General features: G+C 44.3%; 1 protein-coding gene across 1 annotated transcript in view; it reads left to right on the top strand.

Moving 5' to 3' along the window:
- The first annotated feature begins 3547 nt into the window (after nucleotides 1–3547).
- Nucleotides 3548–18246, top strand: part of MYO1C (myosin IC) — a 248027-nt gene continuing 233328 nt past the window's right edge. The window contains exon 1 of the mRNA XM_040338393.1: nucleotides 3548–3570. The gene's annotated coding sequence lies outside the window, so the exon portion shown is untranslated. The remainder of the gene's footprint in view (nucleotides 3571–18246) is intronic.

The raw sequence follows: 18246 nt of genomic DNA on the forward strand, positions 1-18246 counted from the left end.
GGGTCAATAAGACCCCACATCTCTCCTCCAGGCTGGAAAGCGTGATATCGGGAAAAATAAATCACCGATCTCATGCTTACTAGCTGCAATCGCGGCTTTGTTTACTTCTGGGAACCCAGGCGTGACATCATAACATCGTGCCCGGGCCTCCGACAGTCATAGAGATGACCATCTGTTCACCAGAAATCTCTACGCTCGTCATCCGGCACAGGACGATTCTTTCTCGGGCCACTGATGGCACGTGAGAGCCCGGAGAAGCACCGGATGGCGGTGGGAGGGGGGGTGTCGCCTATCAGAATGATCAATCGGCAGAACTGCCGCTATGATCGTTCTTATCGCGCACAGAATTGCTGGCATGAAAGAATGCAGCTGCAGGCATCATTCAGATATCCCCCCACAAAGTCAAGGACGTCATATGACGCCCACCCAGGATGGGAGATCCCATCTGTGGACGTCATATGACTATAGCTGGGTAATGAAGTGGTTAAAAAAAAAAAAACTTTTTAACATTACAAAAACATGTACAACATATTTAATTTGTTTGGGTTTAGATTAAGACTATAGTGGGTAAGGTCTACTTCACACAAGCTGCTGGGGGAAGTAAAAACAAGTGCTTGAGTCCATCTAAAGCCTACATATGGATGGTGCTGTTCACTTGCCGCAGCTATGATGCTCTGCATCGCAGCAAAGGAAAGTTTAACATGGCATGTTGAATTGACAGGCAGTATTGCCTTGTAATCTCACCCAAGTTTTTGCAGAATAAAATAAAATAAAAATAAATAAAAAGCAAATAAGGAAAGTGTCACGGACAATTCTCAATTGTTTTTGACCCATTTAAGTCAATAGGTGTGTTCCACAACCACGAGCCAAGTGCTTGGCTCGTGGTAGTGGAGCATTAGTCCCATTGAGAATTGACAAAAAACAAAAGGCATTTAAGAGATAGCGGGAACACCTCCTGATATCCTAATAGCAGCTTAGATGTAATTTTATAAGCGATCCACCATGGATCATTTTCAGAGAATGAGCAAGTGTGAACTTAGCCTACCCTAAGAACTGATTTCAGACTTTCAGCATTTAGACTGCATTCACACCTTTGCGTAGGCGATTTGCGGCGTTTTGTAACACGACAAATTGCAGCGTTTTGTAATGCGATTTGCCGCGACAAAACGCGTCGTTTTTAACCCAATGTTTTTTACAGATCATTGTCGGCTATGCTGAACGCCGAAGCTGCCTGAATACGCGCGACAAAAAAGGGTCCGGGACTTGTTTGAGCTTCACGCGATCGGCGTTTTGGCGTTCGGTGTTGCGATGTGAACAGTCTCCATAGAGAATAATGTAATTTCGACCCTCCGGCGTATTGTAGCGTCGCGCTTCAGGCGACAAAACGCCTAGGTGTGAATGGAGCCTTAGAGTCTGCACCAGCTGCAGTAGTTATGTTCGTATTTACTGGCTCTGCCTCAGAAGGGACAAGGAGGGGGGGAATGAGTGCCGTCAAATTAGATACAGGAAAATCTCCTGTTTACTCAGCGGCATCTGTAATAGGAAGTCCCGTCTCCTGGGCTGCCATTGGACGACTCTTCTGTCTATCATAAGAGGCGGGACATTGTATTAAAGAGGCTGTTGTGTAAATAGGAGATTCTCCTGTATGTAATCTGTTGGCGCTCGTCCTGTCCCCCCCGTCCCTTCCGAGGCTGCAGATGGGCATCGATCAGGCTGCACTGATGGCAATGGGGAGGCTGCATTCATGGCAATGGAGAGGCTGCATTCATGGTAATGGATAGGCTGCAGATGGGCACTGATTAGGCTGCATTGATGGGCACTGATCCTTATTTTGCTTCACAGTTCTTAATTTAAAAAAAAAAAAATCCCTGAAAACTTCCCTCCGAAAGTGAAGGGGCAGATAAATATGGTATATTCACATAACACACCCAAGCTCATCCTTAGTCCTGAGCGGCGCTCAGGGATTCGTTGGGGGCCACAAAAGATATTTATATATCCAAATAACACGCCCAACCTCATCTCTTCATCACAAATAGCCACAAAGGCAAGAAAATTATTGTTGGGCAGTGTGGAAGTGCTCAGACGAACACACTTTAACCGACTTTTAATGGTTCAAAGAATGTCAGGCAAAATAGTCAGCCCTCACGCATTTTCATCAAATATAGCTCTCTTTAAAAAAAAGGTGGCCTATACTGGGAGTGTCCAGCCTGTACAACAAAGTTCAAGGTTACCATACTGGCCAGACCTGGTTTAATGACACCACTACAAAGCAAAGTATCTGCACAGAGTTTGCATCTTCTCCCTCTTTTGGTTGGGTTTCTTCTCAAAGCTACTTGCACACCAAAAAACATACTAGTAGATTGTTTGGTTTGCACCCAGATTGGTCCTACACAGGGGCGGACTGACCGTTGGGACGCTCTGGCACTTCCCGAGGGCCCCATGCCACTAGGGGCCCCATCAGGGTTGCCAGGCTCAATAAAACCAGGGATAGTATGTAAAAATATGTGGTTTTTTTTTACATCTGTCCCTGATATGTCCAAAACCGACACACTTTTGATGATAAAATCCTGAGATTTTAGCTGCCCTGCCTATGCAATGCCTCCTGGCGTGGCGGCCATCTGTAAGCCCGGGGGCCCCATAATCTTCTATTGCCCGGGGGCCCCATGAGTTGTCAGTCCACCCCTGGTCCTACAGCATCGGTATGCATTTCTTTTACAGATTCTGTAGAATCTGTTGGCACAATGAGAATCAAAAATAAGTCAGACACTGGATGCTGCTAAGACGAAACACTGTATAGTAGAATATTCTCAGGAGAGGTCATATAAAAGTAAAACATGCAAGATTTGTTTGACAGGAAACCCAATAAAAAACGGCAAATGTTTTGTTTTGTGAATCCAGCAGTACTTTGCTGTATATTTAAATAATCTATATATAGGAGGTTAGTAGAAACTTCAAGTACTTTTTCCTGGCCTACAAAACTGAACTTTTCACCTTACGCAATCCAGCAATCTTGAGCATACGTGTACTAAGCTTAACAATTAAAATCTATGGACATATGCCAAACCTTTCATATTTGTATCTAATGCAGTTTGACCTTCAGTGGTGCCCCCAAGGAGCCTGTTGAACTTTCACGAAGTTCAGTAAAATCACTAGGGGCATAAATTAGTGGCTTCTCGAAGCCTTGACACTCTAGGAACCAACTGTGACCTCCTGGAAGGCGCTCGTGAACTTTCATTGTCAGCATTCTCACCTTGGCTTTGTATAAACATATAATTCCGGATTATCCACTTAAAATAACGTTCTGGAAGAAATGAGGTTTCCAGTCCTTCCTTAGCTTCCCTAAAACCCTGCTAGCAGTAGTATAGACACCACAGTTGTATTGTAGACGGACAAGAGAACATCCTAAAAGAGGAGCTAATTATTGGATAGAAACCTACTTTCTGGAGAACAGCAAACATTTTTGTCTCTATTCATGAGAACATGGAGCTCAAGATCGAGTGTGTTCCCACCGGGGAAATCATCCGCGTGGTTAACCACGATGGAGAGTTTGTGTGCGCAAACTGCAAAAACGTAAGTGTTTTAATCGATTGAAACATTCATTTTGGTTTAATACTATGCATTGTTATTAACTTCTTCAGATGTGTCTCTGTAAGAAAACTCATCTTTTATATATTTAAAAAAAAAACATGCTGGTAGGTTAATTGGATCCTGTCTAAATTGGCCCTAGTATATGTATGATCGTGTGCTAGGGACCTTAGGTTGTAAGCTCCATGAGGGTAGGGACTGATGTGAATGTACAATGTAAATGTAAAGCACTGCGTAAATTGAAGGCACTATGGGCCAGATTCACAAAAGAGATACGACGGCGTATCTCCTGATACGCCGTCGTATCTCTGTTTCTATCTATGCGACTGATTCATAGAATCAGTTACGCATAGATATCCATAAGATCCGACAGGTGTAATTGTTTTACACTGTCGGATCTTAGGATGCAGTACCGCGGCCGCCGCTGGGGGGAGTTTGCGTCATAAACCAGCGTTGGGTATGCAAATTAGGAGTTACGGCGATCCACGATGGATTTTCGCGTTCGCTATGTCACCGCTAGTCTAGTTTCCCGTCGCAAAGTTAGTCGCCGTTTTTGGTGCCTTAACTTTACACAGCAATCGTATTGCTGTATAAAGTTTGGCCGTCGTTCCCGCGTCGAAATTTAAAAATGAACGTTGTTTGCGTAGGCCGTCGGGGAATATGGAATTACGCTACGCGCATCGCCGTTCGAAAAAATGACGTCACTGCGCGCAAAGCACGACGGGAATTGCGAAACGGAGCATGCGCAGTAGGTCCGGCGCGGGAGCGCGCCTAATTTAAATGGCACACGCCCATTTGAATTGGCCCGCCTTGCGCCGGACGTATTTACGATACACCGCCGCAAGTTTCCAGGTAAGTGCTTTGTGGATCGGGCACTAAAACTGGAAACTTGCGGCGGTGTAACGTAAACGGGTTACGTTACACGGCCGCAAATGTATGTGAATCTGGCCCATTATAAGTACCTGAAATAAATAGATGAAATATATAAATATTTTCTCTCTGACAGTTTGATGTATCAATGAGGATTGTTTAGCATTTTTATTACTCATGCTAACTTTTTTGGAGTATATGTAGATTTCATTACATTATTGCTTAATATAACTATCTAAAATCAGATGTTCTCTGATTAGTGAGAGGAAGAGGATAATAAAATTTGATTTACAAATAAATCTTTTATAATTGACTATAACAGGCAGGCTAATAGAAAATATTGAGTTCAAAAATATTAAAGGCTATTAAACAGATAGATAGATAATATTGTTAGTAAGTAAACAAGTTGCAATGTTCATGTAACACATATGAAGTTCAGGAAGGGTGGAGACATTTTGTTTGAAGAACTGAATGCTTGTAAAAATCCAAGATACATCTGGGAAGCCTGTCAAGAATTGGTGGTTATAGTTTATTTAGAAAAAAAAAAAAAGGATTAACACATTGCATCAGACGTTTAGAGACAATTTAAGAGCATTCTATTGCAAAGTTCACATATAAACCTATTATCTGGAATTCACTGCCAACTCAGATGCTTTGAATTTTCAGTATGTCCTGATATTTAACTTATGAAACTTGAAGACAATGCCAGAAATGAGTTGATAGAGAAACGACTTTTGCTGTGGGAATAAAATACAAAATAAATCAATTGGCGTACTACTTTTATCTGTCCTAGTTTGTCAATCTGTCTAGCATGGCTACAATCCCCCATGGACCCAAGACAACTGGCCTCTGTTATGTCTACTGTTGGCGCTGCCAATCTCTGTTATAGTCATAACCCGAAACCTGGAGATGCAGTGTTTACTTTTTATCCTAAAGAATATCTAAGTACAAAATCAAAAATGTTATATATTGCAGTTTATCAGTCCTTAGGCTGCATTCACACCTCGGCGTATATACGCCTGAAGCGCGACGCTCGTGCCGCTGGAGGGGCGAATTTCCATTGATGTCTATGAGATGGTTCACATCTCACGCCGAACGCCGTACGCCTGCCGCCTGAAAACAAGTCCCGGACCCTTTTTTTCAGGCGACTTTGGTGTTCAGCATAGACATCAATGGAAATTATTTGTAAAAAAAAAAAAAAAAAGTTAACAAATCGCGGCAAAATACGCCACGTACGCGGCGTTACAGTGTGAATGCAGCCTTAGATGTGGTGACTGAATTTCATTTTATGTTTCAGGCTAAGAAACTTTTTCAGTAAGTACAGAAATTCTTTTTTATTTTGCCAGAGATGTTGTGTCCTTGCCACTTCTTGTTAGCTGAACTCAAGGCTTACCTTCAGTCTTGATCAGTTGTGCAGGCTCCTCTCCTATACTGAAACTGCTTACTCTGCTTTCACTGCACACTGTGGGGCAGATCCACAAAAGGATTACGCCGGCGTATCTATTGATACGCCGGTGTAATATTAAATTTCCCGTGTCGTATCTTTGTTTTGTATCCACAAAACAATATACGACAGCATCTGGGTTAGATCCGACAGGCGTACGCCTTAGTACGCCGTCGGATCTTAAATGCAATTTTTCAGCGGCCGCTAGGTGGCGTTTCCGCGTCGAGTATGCAAATTAGCTATTTCCGACGATCCACGAACGTACGAGCGGCCGTCGCATTTTTTTACGTCGTTTCCGTTCGACTTTTTACGGCGTATAGTTAAAGCTGCTATATGGTGGCGTACTCAATGTTAAGTATGGCCGTCGTTCCCGCGTTTAAAAATGTTTGCGTCGTTTGCGTAAGTCGTTCGTGAATAGGAATGTGACGTAATTTACTTTCACGTCGAATCCAATGACGTCCTTGCGGCGTACTTTGTCGCAATGCACCCTGGGATATTTTAAGGACGGCGCATGCGCCGTTCAAAAAAAACGTTGTTTACGTCGGGTCACAACGTATTTGCATAGAACACGCCCCCATCACTCCCATTTGAAATTGCGCGCCCTTACGCCGCAATAGATACACTACGACGCCGTAACTTACCACGCAGATTCTTTGAGGATTCACAAGAAGAAAAAGTAATTTACAGCGGCGTAGCGTATCTTAGATACGCTACGCCTGCCTAAAGATAGGCAGATCTTTGTGGATCTGCCCCTGTAAGTTTTTCACAGTGTGCAGCAAGTCAAACAGAGCCCACCACATTTCTGGGCTGAAGGGCATTCAGGGATATATAGCTCTTTCCTCCCAAACCTCGTTGTCCCTAGGCTGCCCATTTAAATTAACTGGATTTTAATTTTGGAGGCTCGGCATCACATGTAGGCGTTACCTAGGGAAGAATGCATGCAAATCTAGCCTGCCAACGAATGCTCACTCCTCCATATTTTCATATTTCTTCCCAGGAGCCAGCCCACTGCTTACATCGGGGCTGTGATGTTTTCAGGGAGCTGTGTACAGCACCATGTTGGCTCCTCCCACTAGCCACAATCTGTCTACATTGCATAAAAAGCACAGGGATAAGGTAAATAATAAAAACAGAAGGTTTTATTAAAAAAAATCATTAGCATGCTAATGTGGGTGAAAAGGAGGAACCAGAGAAGGCAAAATATAAGCTAAATAAACTTCAGGTTTAAAGCACAAACAATGTTATCTTCCTTCTGTAAACTACTAATCCACTTACTGGACATGATAACCATTGCTCCCTCCATGGATATAGTGGAGTACCAGGCTGTCCCCAGGTTACAAACAAGATAGGGACTGTAGGTTTGTTCTTAAAGCGGAGTTCCAGCCTTTTTTTAATGTTTATTAAAAGTCAGCAGCTAGAAAAAGCATAGCTGCTGGCTTTTAATAAACATACACTTACCTGCTCCACTGTCCAGTGACGCGACGCCCGGAGCTCCGCTCCTCTCTCTCCTCTCTGCTGGCGCCTCCATCCTAACTGTGGGCACCCGGCCGTGACAGCTTTCGGCTTCACGGCCGGGCACCCACTGCGCATGCGCGAGCTGCACTACCGGATTGGACAGGCGATTTCCTGGGACCTGTCATGTGTCCCAGGTGATCGCCTACAGGGAGGGGCCACCAAAAGACGATATGACATATTGCCTAAGCGGTCCATGGGTGGAAGGAGGAAGTGGGACAGGAAGTTCCACTCTTCCTGAAACCCCAACTCCCCCTCCCCCAAAAAATTACATGCCAAATGTGGCATGTAAGGTGGCGAGCAAGTGGATTAAGCGGAAGTTCCACTTTTGGGTGGAACTCCACTTTAAGTTAAATCTGTTTGTAAGTTGGAACATGTCCATTTTTTAAGTGTAGCTCCAGCCAAAAAATAAATTTGTAAGCATTTTGGATGGCATAGGGAAGGGTTATCAACCCCTGTAACATTTGTTTTGCTGTCTGTGCCCCTGTTCAGAAGATTTCACCTCACTTTCTGTCCCAATGACAATTGGATTTTGAAAATTTTGGGTTGTTAGGGAAACATGGACTGGTGATAACGCTTCAGTGGAGACACCTTTTTCCCATATTAACTCTGAGGCCCCATACACACGAGAGGATTTATCCGCAGATACGGTCCAGCGGACCGTATCCGCGGATAAATCCTCTCAAAGATTTCAGAGGATTTCTATGCGATGGCGTGTACACACCATCGCATTGAAATCCCCGCTGAAATCCTCTGCCGATGACGTGTCGCGCCGTCGCCGCTATTATGACGCGGCGACGGGCGCGACGCTGTCATATAAGGAATTCCACGCATGCGTCAAATCATTACGACGCGTGCGGGGAATCCCTTTGGACGGATGGATCCGGTAAGTCTGTACAGACGAGCGGATCCATCCGTTGGAATGGATTCCAGCAGATGGATATGTTGTGCAGCACAACAAATATCCGATCTGCTGGAATCCATCCCAGAGGAGATTTCTCCGCGGAAACAGATCCGCTGGCGTGTACACACCATAGGATCTATCCGCAGAAACCCATTTGCTGGGATTTATCTGCGGATGGATTCTATCGTGTGTACGGGGCCTTAGGCCTTGTACACACGGTCGGACAAAACCGATGAGAATGGCCCGACGGACCGTTTTCATCGGTTCACCTCTGAAGTGGCCGTACGGCCTGATATGTGTACACACCGTCAGTCCAAAATCCAATCGGGTCAGAACACGGTGACGTCAAACACACGACATGCTGAATAAAACGAAGTTCAATGCTTCCAAGCATGTGTCGACTTGATTCAGAGCATGCGCGGGTTTTGAACCGATGCTTTTCTGTACTAACCATCAGTTTGGTCCGATGGGGCAGCGGTCCATCGGTTTGGTTTTGAAGCATGTTTTAAAATTTTGGACCAAAGGAAAACAGACCGATAGCCTATACACACGGTCGGTTTGGTCCGATGAAAATGAACTTTGGTTCATTCTCATCGGACCAAACCGACTGTGTGTACGGGGCCTTACAAGAGAGAATTTCCCTTCCTAGGGATAGATTTCCTCTCACTTCCTGTTGTCTCCCTCCATTTGTAAGTAGGAGTCGTTTGTAAGTCAGATGTTTGTAAGTAGGGGACTGCCTGTATCTGAAAGCACTGCAGAGCAGTTCATCTTCAAATTTCAAAAAAACACTGAAGTCATTAAAATCTTTATTTTATCTCAGAAGCTCAGCTGTGTTCCCTCACAAAGCACATATCTCTTGTACATTAGGGGGTGGAAGGCTGGAAGGTTTCTGAGTCACTGCTGGAAGGGAGACTAGAGTAAGCTGAACTGTTGAGAGAATTGCTTTGAACTGTTGAGTTTCTGCTTTGAAATTTTAAGGTGAATTGTTCCATAGTGTCTGCAGCTGCAGAGGTCCATGAGGGCTTTATTTGAAGCTCTATTATTGCTTGTTAAAAATATATTTAAAAAAAACTCATGTCCATAGCCTGACTGTAGTCTATAGGGAAACATTTTATTAGTATTCAACAAGGAAAAATAAAAAATTATAGCAGTAAAAGAATGACAGAAATATGAAGATGACACTTTTCTAGAATGGGAATACACAGTAATATACTGGTAACTTCCTGACCTAAAAAGTGCCACTTTGACAGAAAATGGGGAGGTTTCAAGTAAGAATCTAACGTCATGTATATAGCAGACAACAGACATTCTCAGCTAAATGATGGGGGAGTAGTTAGCTAAATTACAGTGTTATTCACAGATGATTGCTCTTGTTCATAGTTATAGGGGCAGATCCACGTAGCGCAGCGCATTCTTCCGTCCGGCGTAGCGTATCTCTGATACACTACGCCGCCGTAACTTACAGCGTATCTTTGGTATCCTGAAAGAATTTGCGCCGTAAGTTACGGCGGCGTAGCGTAAATCTCCTGGCGTAAGGGCGCGCAATTCAAATGTATGTGATGGGGGCGTGTTTTATGCTAATATGTCTTGACCCAACGTAAATGACGTTTTTTTGAATGGCGCATGCGCCGTCCGTGGAGGTATCCCAGTGCGCATGCTCGAAATTAACCCGCAACAAGCCGTGACGTGAACGTCATTCTACGCAAAGCCCTATTCGCGAACGACTTACGCAAACGACGTAAAAAATTCAAAATTCAAAGCGGGAACGACGGCCATACTTAACATAGGATACGCCTCATATAGCAGGGGTAACTATACGCCAAAAAAAGCCTTACGGAAACAACGTAAAAAAATGCGCCGGCCGGACGTACGTTCATGGATCGCCGTATCTAGCTAATTTGCATACTCGACGCGGAATTCGACGGAAACACCACCTAGCGGCCAGCGTACATATGCACCTACGATCCGACGGCGTACTAAGACGTACGCTAGTCGGATTGACCCCAGATTCAGTCGTATCTTGTTTTGTGGATACAAAACAAAGATACAACGGGGCATTTTAAAAATTACGCGGCGTATCCATAGATACGCCGGCGTAATTCGTTTGTGGATCCGGCCCATAGTGTCTACAAAATAGGGGATACATTTATGGCAAAATATTTTTTTCCTAGTAATTGCAGCGATCTGCGATTTTTATCGGGACTGCGACATTATGGCGGACACTTTTGACACTATTTTGGGACCATTGTCATTTATACAGTGATCAGAGCTATAAATAACCACTGATTACTGTGTAAATGACACTGGCAGGGAAGGGGTTAAACCCCCAGGGGGGATGGATCAAGGGGCTAAGTGTGTCCTAGGGAGGTGTTCTAACTGTAATGGGGATGGTCTCACTACAACATGACAGAGATCACTGCTCCCAATCACAGGCAGCAGTAGAGCCCTGTCATTTTGCTAGGCAGAACAGGGAAATGCCTTGTTTACATAGGCATCTCCCCATTCTGCCTCTCCTCGCCGCAATTGCGGGGCGCCGGCGAACATCAATTTTGCGGGACTCACGTGCACGTTCCCACAAATGTATTGACTAAGGGGGCTAAACACAAATGTAGGCCACACTTTTTCCATTGGAATTAATATAAAAATACTGCACTATACACATAAACAATAGCAACTAGCACTACAATCTTAACAAAAATTGTGTAAATGAATAAAGTGAAAACAGTGCAGTGCTAAGAATCAAATGTTGCGTATCGACATATCAACAGACTGTGATATACAAAATAAATTGTGGAGGCTTTCTGTTTTTTTATGGATGCTGTTAACCATAAACCTACCAAGCGGATCTGTGGTGGAAGAAGGTTTTTTTACCATATGGGACATTGCCACCCTGATCCATATTCTCACATGCCAGGTCGAGGTTGCCTGAAATGGCTCAGCTGAGGAGGAGGAATTGCACCACTCGCTATCCAGTGCTTAGATTTCACATGCCTGATTGATGCTACCTTCTGGTAAGCGTATTTAATCTTCTGCCCTGGGTGGTGGATGTACACACGGCGGTGACCAGTAGTATATTTAGGTTTTGTGCTGCCCTAGGCCTCACTAAACTCGTGCACCCCCTTATTTAAATACGACCCACCCCTTCCTGCCAAGGTCACACCCCTTTCTGTTAAAGACCCACCCTGCAATTTTCGAGTGGGGACACTAGTTCTTAGGGTCTGGGGGGGGGGGGGCAGTGGATTCCCTTAATTTGCATAGATTTCCTCTCACTTCCTGTTTGGCTATGGGGCAGAAAGTGAAGGGAAATCTCTGCAATGGTACAGGGATGATAAAAAATAACCTGGCAGGGGCTATAACCCTCCCTTTCTTTATCCAAAATGAAAAAAAAAAGTGTTGCCTGTGGTTCTACTTTAATCACAAATTTCTGATAATTTTATGGAGAGGACTAAGAAGATATCACCATGCCAATGGTGCAGCAGAAAAACATATACCGTGTTTCCCCGAAAATAAGCCCGAGTCTTATATTAATTTTGGCAACAAAAGACTCTGTAGGGCTTATTTTTGGGGTAGGTCTTACCATGTAATGTGATGTCTTTTCTCCCCCTCTCTCTCCCTGCCTGACAGGAATCCCCAGTGTAAATGGAGTTAAAATGTTTGTAAAATCCAATAATCCACTCTAATACAGTAATATATAATGTATAATGTGTGTGTTTCTGTAATATAATTGTGCCAAATACCTTCGTTCAGCGCTTCTGTGACCCGCTCTCTTCCCCGCAATTATATAACAGAAACACACACATTGTACATTATATACTACTGTAATTAAGTGGATTATAGGATGTTACAAACATTTTAAACTAGGGCTTATTTTCGGGGTAGGGCTTATATTGCAGCCCTCCTGGAAAATAACGCTAGGTCTTATTTTTGGGGTAGGTCTTATTTTCGGGGGAACACGGTAGCAGTAAGGAAGTTTTTTTTGGTCCAGGATGATAGGACGGTCAACATTAGAAACAGCTTGCGTTACATTAACAGTGTAGCGCAAGCCGGCAGGGATGCTTTCCGTGCTGCCCCCCTGCAAAGTGCTGCCCTAGGCCTGGGCCAGGATACAGCGTTGGCAGTGATTCCTTTAGTCCTACATTCCTGTATTCCTTGCCATCAATATTTACTAATGGATTAATGTTTTAATCACCCATGGGACTATACTACCAATATTGACTTACAATTTGCACAGTGCACTTTATTTAGAGACACTGGCCCGGATTTAGAGAGCAATTGCGCCTGCGTAACCATCGTTACGCAGCGCAATTGCTTACTTGCGCCGGCGTAACGAATGCTCCTGATTCAGGAACCTCGTTACGCCGACTGCAGCCTAAGATATGCGTGGCATAAGGCTCTTATGCCCGCATATCTTAGGCTGCATTCTTGCGATGGCCGCTAGGTGGCGTTCCCGTTGTGCTCAGCGTATAGTATGCAAATTGCATACTAACGCCGATTCACAGCGTTACGCGAGCCCTGCGTACGCAGTTTACGTTGTTTGCGTACGGCGGTTTTCACGTAAGGCTGCCTCTGCTATTAGCAGGGGCAGCCAATGTTACGTATACCCGTCGTTCCCGCGTCGCGAAATTTGAATTTTACGTAGTTTGCGTAAGTGATTCGTAAATGGTGCTGGACGCCATTCACGTTCACTTTGAAGCAAATAACGTCCTTGCGACGTCATTTGCCGCAATGCACGTCGGGAAAGTTTCCTGACGGAGCATGCGCTCTACGCTCGTCGCGGGAACGCGCCTAATTTAAATGATTCCCGCCCCCTATGGGATCATTTAAATTGCGCGCGCTTACGCCGGGCATTTTGCCGGAGTGCACACGCAATTTACGGAGCTACTGCTCCGTGAATCGCGGGTAGCGCAGAAAATTTGCGGGGGCGCAGGGCAAAAACATTGCCCTGTGCCTCCGTAAAAAAAGCGCAAAAGGTACCTGAATCTGGCCCACTATCAATCAGATTATGATGTTAAAGTTTTTTGCATATGCTAATCACAATTTATTTTGTATATCACAGTGTGTTGATATGTCAATACTCAACATTTGATTCTTATGCCCCATACACACCATCACTTTATGTGATGAAAAAAAACGACACTTTCTGTGAAGTAAAAAATGACGTTTTTGAAACTTCAATTTTCAAAGACGAAGTTGCCTACACACCATCGTTTTCTCACAATGATCTTGCAAAGTGAGGTTACGTTCCACCACGTTTTACCATTGAAGCTTGCTTCTGGGCATGCGTGGATGAAAAAACGTCTTAGAAAACGACGTTTTTTGCTACACACGGTCAATTTCTGTGAAGTAAAAAGTGCACTTTTGAAAAACGACACATAAAATTGAAGCATGCTTCAATTTTTTTTGGTCGTTTTTTAGAAGACATAAAACGACGTTTTCCCCCACACACAGTCAATTAAAGTGACGTTTTTAAAAACGTCATTTTTTTTCATCACATAAAGTGATGGTGTGTACGCGGCATTAGTGCTGCACTGGTTTCACTTTACACACTTTTCAATGTTGAAAAACTCTTATCATTTTCCTTTCACTTCACAATTATGTGCCACTTTGTGTTGGTCGATCACATACAATCCCAATAAAATACATTTATGTTTTTGGTTGTAATCTGAAAAAATGTGAAACATTTCAAGGGGTATGAATACTTTTTCAAGGCACTGTACCTGCAGTAGCCAGAGTTCTCTCTAGAGTGGTAAACTGCAGGAATGTAGGGGGCGGTATCACAGGAGGTGCCAGAGGGGAGTTGTGGCATTCAGGAGATTTGGGGTGTTACAGTTGAAAGGAGCTGAAGGTGCCAGGGTTCAAAGTTGGAGGGGGCAGAAGGTGCCAGGCGGTTAAAGCTGAGAAGCAAGGCGTATAAATAAAAAGTGATTTAGCGCTGCACTATATGTGATAAAAAGTGTAAACGGAAGAATAAAATCCCCAAATCTGCTGTACCTGTAATTAAATTTAGGTACTAAAATATGTGGAGGGACAGTGCTTTGCAAACCACAGATTGAAAACCTCATATTGTAAAGTTGTATAACTTGGTTTTACACCCTGTACAACTACTTTTACCTACAGGTAAGCCTAGATTAAAGGGGTTGTAAAGGAATTTTTTTTCCCCTAAATAGCTTCCTTTACCTTAGTGCAGTCCTTTACTTACCTCATCCTTCCATTTTGCTTTTAAATGTCCTTATTGCTTCTGAGAAATCCTCACTTCCTGTTCTTCTGTCTGTAACTACACACAGTAATGCAAGGCTTTCTCCCTGGTGTGGAGAAAGCCTCTTGAGGGGGGAGGGGGCGAGCAGCAGTGTCAGGACGCCCACTAACGCACAGCTCCTTACTCTATCTGCAAATTAGAGAGTGTCCTGACTTGCCTGCTCGCCCCCTCCCCCCTCAAGAGGCTTTCTCCACACCAGGGAGAAAGCCTTGCATTACTGCGTGTAGTTACAGACAGAAGAACAGGAAGTGAGCATTTCTCAGAAGAAATAAGGACATTTAAAAGCAAAATTGAAGGATGAGGTAAGTAAAGGACTGCACTAAGGTAAAGGAAGCTATTTAGGGATTTTTTTTTTACCTTTACAACCCCTTCTCCATGGATTAGGAGATATTTACAAAAGAGACGTGCGCCGATGTCTACGGTACATGCGCCGTAAACAACAGCGCAGGCGCACTTTAGAAACGGCGATCTTGCCGTTTCTAAGGGAGGTCTTGCCGTGACTGGTGGCTCCTGCGTGCATGCGTCATCGCGGCTCCGGCCAATCACAGTCACAGGCCGGAGCCACGATAGGCGGAAGTAACTCCGAAACGACATTTCGGCGGCCGGTGCTGTGTCGGGCACCGCAGTGGGGGCTTCGATCATAGCTATGCATACTAGCTCATTATGCTTTTGTCTTGCAGGTGTTATTTTTTTTCGTTTTTTTTTAAGTGGGTTTACAACCACTTTAACCACTTCCCTACGGCCGTACGACTATTGACGGCCGCAGGGTGGTTCTAAATCTCTGAGCCGCCGTCAATTGACGGCAGCTCATTTCCGCGTTCCCCGCGCGCGCTCCCGAGCGCGCAGCGGGGAACTTCTGTACTGGCCGTGTCCCTTGGACACAGCCAGTCACAGATCGCCGTGAACGGCCAATCGGAGCGGCCGTTTCCTAGGCGATCTGTGCGGCCAATGAGAGATCTCTCATCTCTCATTCCCGGCTCTCGCAGACAGCGGTGCTGTCAGGGGAGAGAGGAGACGGATCTGTGTCTCTTGTACATAGAGACACAGATCGGTCACCCCCCCAGTCACCCCCCTTCCCCCACAGTTAGAACACTATATAGGGAACACACATTTAACCCCTTCCTCACCCCCTAGTGTTAACCCCTTCCCTGCCAGTCACATTTATACAGTAATTAGTGCATATTTATAGCACTGATTGCAGTATAAATGTGAATGGCGCCAAAAATGTGTCCGATGTGTCCGCCATAATGTCACAGTCGCAATAAAAATCGCAGATCGCCGCCATTACTAGTAAAAAAAATAATAATAAAAAAATAATAATTCTGTCCCTTATTTTGTAGGCGCTATAACTTTTGCGCAAACCAGTCGCTTATTGCGATTTTTTTTTTTTTTTTACTAAAAATATGTAGAATACGTATCGGCCTAGACTGAGGATAAAAAATTTTTTTTTTTTAAAAATTGAGCCATTTATTACAGCAACAATTAACATTTTTTTATTTTTTAGCGCAAAAAATAAAAACCGCAGAGGTGATCAAATACCACCAAAAGAAAGCTCTATTTGTGGGGAAAAAAGGACGTCAATTTTGTTTGGGAGCCACGTCGCACGACAGCGCAATTGTCAGTTAAAGCGACGCAGTGCCGAATCGCAAAAAGTCCTCTGGGCAGGAAGGGGGTTTAAGTGCCCAGTAAGGAAGTGGTTAAAGGAGTTGTAAAGGCAGAAGTTTTTTTTTATCTTAATGCATTTTATTCATTAAGATAAAGAAACTTTCTGTGTGTAGCATCCTCCCCAGCACCCCATTATTACCTACCTGAGCTCCTTCTCTCTCCAGCAATGTCCACGATCCCCTCAGCCATCCAGTACACTCCTCCTAATTGACTGAGATAGAGCAGTGGCGCTATTGGCTCCCACAGCTGTTAATCAAAGTCAGTCAAGCAATCAGGGGAGAGAGGGGCGGGGCCAGGTCAGAGCTTCTTGTCTGAATGGATACATGGAGCTCTGACTCGGCTTGGGTGACAACCTGTAGCAAGCTGCTGGCTGAGGGGCAAAGGAGGGAGGGACTCGGAGCAGCAAAGAGGGACCCAAGAAGAGGAGGATCCAGGCTGCTCTGTGCAAAATCAACTGCGCAGAGGAGGGAAGTATAACATGTATGTTGTTTTTTTTTTTTTTTTTTAAAGCAAGCCTTTAGAATCACTTTAAGGCCACGAGTGGACATGATAACTAACACACAAATACATTAAACAGAAGGAATGAGAGCCCTCTCAGCAAGAATAATCAGAGAGTGATGGTGATGTGGCACTGTAAAAATGCATATGCTGTATGTAGAAAAGAAAGCTGGATAAGTAAAAGCAGTGTTTAGAGAGAGGATAGTCTGGTGGTGCCAGGGCCTGAAATGCAGCCAGAGATACGAACGGAAACGATCATGTAACAAAAGGACAGAGAGAAAAGTAAGTCAGCTTTACAAAACAGCAATTAGGAACTAAAAAATGCTAAAATTTTAGGATTCTTTGGATAATTTTTAAGGATAAGTGAAAGTCTAATAATGCAAACAAAATGTATTTCGGATGTAAATGACTGCTGTTTAAAACACTCAAATGTCTTCATGTTCAATAATCTCATAAAATAAATCTAGCATGGTAGCTATCACAGTATATGCAGATATTTAAAGAGACCCTGTCAGGTGTATGACCAAATGATACCGTCAGGCCGCGTACACACGGTCGGACAAAACCGATGAGAATGGACCGAGGTTCAGTTTCATCGGTCCAAACCGACCGTGTGTATGGCCCATCGGTCCGTTGTCCTTCGGTCCAAAATTTTAAAACCTGCTTCAAAATCGAACCGATGGACCGCTGCCCGATCGGTCCAAACCGATTGTTAGTACAGAAAGCATCGGTTCAAAACCCGCGCATGCTCAGAATCAAGTCGACGCATGCTTGGAAGCATTGAACTTCGTTTTATTCAGCACGTTGTGTGTTTGACGTCACCGCGTTCTGACCCGATCAGTTTTTGGAACGATGGTGTGTATGCACATCAGACCATCAGGCCACTTCAGCGGTGAACCAATGGAAATGGCATATTCTCATCGGTTTGGAACGACCGTGTGTACGCGGCCTCAGTGGAATATTCACCTCTCTGGACGCCCTTGTCAACTTCCTTCCCACCATTTCAGTGCTGTAGCCTTTTTCTGTGGCTTCATCATGCAACATGTCAGTGCCAGAGTCCTTTTAGTACTACTTCACTACAGGGCATAGAGATCAAAAGAATGAACCATAGCGTGCAATGGGAGATACAGATTTTCAACACTCCTGGACTTGTCCAATGTCAAAGACAAGCACAGAGGCTGCAGCACTGGAATAGAAGGGAGGTAAGATATGCAGGTTATTAGAAATGTGAGTACAGTGGAACCTTGTATTACAAGCATAATCCGTTCCAGGGGAATGCTTGTAATCCAAAGCACTTGCATATCAAAGTGAGTTTCCCCATAAAAGTCAATGAAAAACGAAGATAATTTGTTCCACATTGACTTCTATTGTATGCAGTACAGCATGTGACCAGAGGTGTGTGTGTGTGGGGGGGGGGGGGGGGGGCGCCGGAAAGACTCGGAAATACTCCAATGCCGCGTACACACGATCGGAGTATTATCCGATGGTCTAAAATCCGATAGATTTTTTCAT

Source organism: Rana temporaria, chromosome 2, assembly GCF_905171775.1.
Source record: "Rana temporaria chromosome 2, aRanTem1.1, whole genome shotgun sequence".
NCBI lineage: Eukaryota > Metazoa > Chordata > Amphibia > Anura > Ranidae > Rana > Rana temporaria.